This window comes from Macaca mulatta, chromosome 9 (genome assembly GCF_049350105.2).
Source record: "Macaca mulatta isolate MMU2019108-1 chromosome 9, T2T-MMU8v2.0, whole genome shotgun sequence".
In the NCBI taxonomy this organism is placed as follows: domain Eukaryota; kingdom Metazoa; phylum Chordata; class Mammalia; order Primates; family Cercopithecidae; genus Macaca; species Macaca mulatta.
Window position 1 is genome coordinate 65,990,356 of NC_133414.1, and position 6,814 is coordinate 65,997,169.

Sequence of the window (6,814 nt, forward strand, 5' to 3'; positions counted from 1 at the left end):
CTGAAGAAAAAAGGGAGAATGTTATCTCTGAAACCTTATTCTGTTGGTCAAAGATTTCCCCACTCAGCCTCAACGCCCTCTACTCTGAATTGTGCATTCGTGGGTGCTGGGCAGGTCCCATGACCTCTTGTGTCTCAGCAGCAACAGAGAAACTTTGAGACAGGAAACAAGTTATGTGTGGCAGAAATATGCAGATAATGTGCAGTGTTAGTGTATGAACAATGGGAAGTAGATATCACAGTGGACCCCTTTAAGCCACAGTAATGACTGCATTGGCAATCTGACTCCATGACCACCAACAAAATATAAGAAGTTATTAGGATTGTTCCAGCCAGAAGGCTAGATAAAGGTCACATATTTTGAATCTAGTAAAATTGTGAATGATACATAAATTGAGTCTCATAAAAATATTCAGTATTTTGACTTCATATCTTCTCTTTCAAAGTTTAAATTTCTACTTTGCATTATATTTTATAATTACATCAATAGTTATTTAGAAACAAACTCAAATTTTACAAGTTCTATTCCTTTCTTTATTATTTCTATGTTTTATCTTAAATATAATTGACTTTTTACACATTTTTGGAGGTTGCGGAGTTTTGCATTTTTTTTAAGGAAAGATACATATGGTGGTATGTTTTCTGAATCTAAGCAAGTATAAGACTTTCAGCTGGCCTTATACATAAATCACATGGTGACTGGGTGTAGAATTTTGGGTGGCAATGAATTTGTTATCCAGAATTCTAGAGTGCTCTGCTTCCAGCCGTGACAGAGTAACTGGCATTAGATTTTCCTTCCACTGAAAACAACTATAAAATTAGACAAAATATATGAGCCATTGGACAGCAAGCAGTACAGGATGCTGACTCTTGAGAGAAGGGGGACGAACAAGGTGATCCTTGTGATTGTGGTGGCTTTTTGTCTGAAGGCACTTTCCTTCCACAAAGCCAAGAAAGTGGACCCAAGTGGAGCAACAGTCTCTGTGAGTTGACAATTCAAAGATAAGCGTTCTAGGATGCTGAGGCAGTTGGAATTTGCACAGAAGGGTAGCTGAGAAGAGAAAGTTACGTGGAAACAGGTGGGGAGTGCCAAAGAAATCTGCATGGATGTCTTATGGCATGATTCCCTGAACAAGGGCTTGGACAGCATGGGTCCTCCACAGTATGGTCCTTGAACAAGAGCTGAGCTGCCCACACGCAGGGAAAGACTTTATGAGGCCTAGCAGAGATTGCCTACTTTGGGTCAAAAGCTGAATGGTGATATCAGAGAATAGGATAAGAGATACGAGAGTTTCAGATAAGATAGAGCACAGAGATGCCACCAAGTACCTTAGACTTTCTATTGGAAACTTAGAAATATTATATCACAGGAGTTAAGACAACACATTCTAGGATTAAGGGTACAATCTTTAGGATTATAGATCCTGCTTAATAAGGCATAAAATCATGACTCATTTGAAGACAGATTATTAATAGAAACTTAACAAAAATGAAGAGAACTTCAGAGAAATATAGAACAGCATCAAGAAAATTAACAAATGTTAATTGTAGTTCTAGAAGGAGAGGAGAGAGAGAATGGGGCAAAAAGGACTTAAAGTAATAAAGGTGGGAAAGTTCTCACATTTGGTGAAATACTCAATTTATAGATTCAGAAAGTTCAGGAAACTCCACACAGAAAAAAATACAAAGAACACCAAACTTACACACATAATAGGAAAACTGCTTAAAAATAAACCAGACCAAAAATTGCAAGGCAACAACAATACAAACTAAAAAGCTTAGGGTTATGTACAACGAGATTAACCTACTGTTGAAAGGTTATTCAATTTTCTTTTGTAGGGGTATAATATTAATTATAATAGAGCCAAAATAATTTTAGAATATATATTGTAATCCCGAGGACAATTGTTAAAATAATGTAAAATTTAGTGACAAAGCCAGTGGAAGAATTAAAATTTAATTTTAAGGAAATAATTACTGTAAAAGAAGGCAAGAAAGGAGGTACAGAGGACCAAAACAAAGATAAGAAAAATAGAAACAACTAGTAAGTTGCTAGACTTAAATGCAATCTCATTAACGATTACATTGTCAATGGCTTAAACATTATAATTGCAGAGTGTCAGATTATATTTTTTAAAAGCCCTATATATATTACCCACATAAGATGCAAATTAAACACAAAAGTACAGATAAGTTGAATGTAAAAGAATGAAATAAAATATATTATGCCAAGGATTGTTGTAAGAAAGCTGGAATTATTATATAAGTGTCATAAAAAATAGACTTCATGACAAGGAATATTATCAGCAATAAAGATTGATATTTTATAAATGTGAAAGGGCCGGTCAGTCAAGAAGATATAACAGTCATAAATGCATACCTATCCAATAAAAGAGCTTCAGATACATGAAGCAAATTCTGACATAGGAGAAATAGACAAATCAACAACTGCGGTTGGAAATTTTAAGGGTCTCTTTTTCAGTAATTGATAGAGCAACTGGAAAAACATTTAAAGGACAGTGAAGTTAGGAAGATGGGTCAGGAAGAGGAGTAGGGACCAGCAGAAGAAACTGAGAATGACTGTCCAGTGACACAGGAGGAGAAACGACAGAGAATAATGTCACAGGGGCCACAATATCAAAAGTTGTTGAAAGGGTAGATAGTAAGAGGATGAAGTATTGATCTTAGATTGGTAGCCTTGAGAGAGGTTTCATTGGGATTTTGGGTTAAAGGATTTATTGATGTAAGTTTAAGAAGAAATGGAGGGTAGTGAGAATAGGTAACTCTATTTTTATTTTTTTTTAAGACAGGATCTCACTCTGTCACCCAGGCTGGATGTGGTGACATGATCATAGCTTACTGCAGCCTTGATATCCCGGGCTCAAGCAATCCTCCTGCCTCAGCCTCCCAAGTAAGTGGGACTACAGGTGCAGACCACCACACTTAGCTATTTTTTTATTTTTATTTTTAGTAGCAATGAGGTCTGGCTGTGTTGTCCAGGCTAATCTTGAACTCCTGGACTCAAGCAATCCTCCCGCCTTAGCCTCTGAAAGTGCTGGGATTACAGGTGTGAGCACTGTGCCTAATCTGCAATGCATACTTGAATATTAAAAGTTCTGAAAATTCCTAGTAAAAAAATCTATTAAATATTTTTTCAGCCAGTGTTCCCCAAATTTATTTCATCTCCGTTTTTGAACATAACTTCTACTAAGTTCCCGTAGTGCTGGCGTGTGATGGAAATGGTTTTGGAAGGTGCTGAGGTGGAAGAGGTCTCTTAGTCTTCTGAACTCCTGAAGTACTTTCTCTCTTCCTCTGGTAGGGCATTTAGCTCTGTCTGTTTTGTAGATATATATATATAATTCAGATTTATCACAAAGCTGGGCATTCTTTGAGGAGAGACGGCTAATGACAAAGTCACATTTATCTCTGGTGCCCAACATTGAGCCTTGCACAGAGCAATGGCTCCCGGCATGTAGGTTGAAAGAGAATGTACGTATTACTAAGGGGATTTCAATGGAAAGTTTCTAGGCCACACTGCATTTAATGCCACATTATCTTCTATTTGTATCTTCACATCCCTCCCTTCCCTTTTCCCTCCCAGCCTCTAGTATCCACTGTTTTACTTTTTACTTTTATGAGATCTTTTTTTTTTTTTTTTTTAGCTTCAACGTATGAGTGAGAACATGCGCTGTTTAACTTGGTGTTTCTGGCTTATTTCACTTGACTAATGTCCTCCAGTTCAATACATGTTGCCTCAAATGACAGGATTTCATTCTTTTTGTGGCTGAATAGTATTCCATTTACAATGCCATAATCCAAAAACTTCTTTAAATTGAGTTTTTTTTTTTTTTTTTTTTTGGTAGAGCTTTTGGTCTTGAACTCTTAGCCTCAAGAGATCCTCCTGCCTTGGCCTCCCAAAGCACTGGGGTTACAGGTGTGAGCCATTCCACCTGGTCTCAACAACTTCTTAATGTTTTTTCTTTTGATCATGTTCACTTCTCTTTCTCAGAGAAAACATTAAATAAAATATTGCATCCTGAGTGCAAAATATTCCTCTTAGCAACTAAAGGTGAGTTCGAATGAACTCTGATCCCTACAACAATTTGATGGGAAAAGTAGAAAACAGCCAAAAAAATTCCATATATGAGTCTAGAAATTTTACTACAATAGTGGAGAAACATTTAGTTACAGTAGATTTTCTTACTCCAATATTTTCTCCTGAGGAGCCAATTGCTGAGGCAACCGGAGGATCCAGAGCTCAACACAGACAACTCGTTTCTTCAGTAACCTTCACTGATATCTTTACATGCAAGCTGGAGGGAAGGTGAGAGATTTTCAATACTTGTTCAACTTGCTTAGATCTTAGTGATTAAATGGTCTTTTGTCAGATAATTAAGATTTTCCTCCTGGATGCAGATGTTCAAAGAGCTTGGTTTTAAGTAGTGTTTATTTCATATGAACAGGACTTGATCCTTTCATCTGTTTAGAATCACCCAATAATACTCCTCTTTCAAAAAGGATTTAGCTCACAAACTATTTTATCACCTGCTTTTATTTTGGACCAAAGTGAGAAGACAAAACAAAACACTTCACTATGTGTTTGAATTTGCCTTCTTTTAATAAGAATGGGGAAACATAGTCCGGCCACCCTCATTCCTTTTATCACTTTGTGCACGGCTCTTACACTATCCATAAAAGCTACATTTACAACTAGAACACTAAGGTTTTTATCCTCAGGTTTTATCCTCTTCATGAATAAAAATGCCTCTGATATACTTTGTAAGGTGGAAAGCAGGCTTGAACTTGTGCTTAGAGTAGGATAAAGTTTAGCCAATGTTTATGTCATTTATGAGAGGGGTTCATTTCACCTTGGTCTTTATGTCCTCTGTACAGTCATCAGTGCTCAGATATTGGGCTTCTGTTTGAGCACATCTTGTTCCTCACTTACACTGGAGTGGCCAGTTTCCAGCTAAGATCCAGCCACTTCACCATCGGCCTCTATTGTAGCATCAATCGCACAGACTCAGAGCGGTGTCTGTTTGGGGCCAGTTGTTCTGGGAATGGCTTTTCTGAGGTGATGCTCTTAGTGTTTGCGTACAGCTGAATAAACAGTCTTGTTTCATTTGAAAGCTCTTGACCATGAGGTTTTTTCATTCATTTGACAGTTATTTCTTATTCACCTAATGTGTGTCTACTCCATTTTCTTCAGGATTTTTTTGTTTAGGCTGTTTTCTTCAAATAGCTGTCATTTGAAGTTGCCTTAAATTCACATTGTAAAGATCTGTTTACAAAACAAGCATGCTTTCTTTCTCCTTTCCAGCCCTGTATAAATAATTCTACACATCCATCAAGTCTCAGCTAAAATGTTTCTTTCTCAATGAAGCGTCCCCACGTAATTTTAGGTTTTAAATATCTTGATGGCTCCATTTCCTCAGATCCCAGGTCTCTGATGCTTTGTGAGCCACTCTACACTTTGACTTCTTGTTATATTTCACATGCGTAACTCAAAGACACTGCCGTTGTTACAGAACTACAAATGCTTTCTGAAATTACTCACCATTCTTTTAAATGCGGAGTTAAGCTTACAAGAAGGAAAGTGTAATTTGTATGTGCTAGAAATGAGGTTTCTGGAAAGCAGACTGGTAAGGATGGAAGCTAATCCTTCAGTGACCTTAGTGGTGGCTGCAGATTGTGGAATTCAGTCAGCTAGGGGTGTGAGTCTGAACACACATGCAGAATGAAAGTGAGTCCTGCCATTGCACATGGCAGCATGCTGAAACTGAGACCCCTGCATAAAGCAATGAAGGTAGAAGGACCACGGGGGGTGCGTGGGAAAGACAACCAGAATAAAATATGCCTTCCAACACAGACACAGGCAGGCGGCAGAAAAATTTTCTGTTGCTGCTTGGGCCCTGGGTAGGAAAAACATTCCCTAGGATAATTTGTGACCATGGGTTTGTGTCCTCCACGGTTAAAGTTCTAATTTTCACTATTGGTTGACTCAGGGATCCTCAAGCTGAAGGGAATCTGAATTTTAAATCTTTATGTGAGAAAAAATCATAAATAACTGCATGCTGATAAATTTGAATATTTTCATGAAGAATCCTCTATATTCACTATATTCATCAAAATAATTTATAAAGAAATATAAAATTCCCTTAAAAAGACGTAAATCAGTTATTAGCAATTTACCCAGCTGCTCCAAATGGTAATGAAAAACAGACCCAGACTATGTACTGACATCTTCTTCCAATCCTTTGTGCAATAGATAATCCTTATGCAAATATTTTCAGAGAATAGAAAAGAAGGAAAATATCCCAGTTAATTTTGTAAGGTCATTAGAACCTGGAATCCAAAAACAGGCAAAGGTAGCATGAAAAATAAAATGTGCAGGTTAATTATGGTCAGAGAGACAAAAATCCTAAATGAACTATTAGCAAACTAAACCTACGGGTGTCTGAGTGTGTGTGTGTGTGAAAGAGAATGGGAAGGAGAATATCAAAACACGTTCATATTATCTATGAAAAAATTCATGCTATGTAGATTCTTTCCAGAAATGTAGTGGTAGGTTTTGTTTGCTTTGTTTTTGTTTTGATTTGTTTTGTTGCTTTTTTAGATATAGGATCTAACTATGTTGCTTAGGCTGGCCTTGAACTTCTGGGCTCAAGCAATCCTCTCGCTTCAGTGTCTGAGTAGCTGGGACTACAGGTGCATGTCACCACACCTGGCTCATAGGGGTCGTTTTAGTTGAAAAAATGTAACGAAAAATCTTTTAAAACAGAAATGAAAGGGAATATCTCCTAACTAAAAGTGGT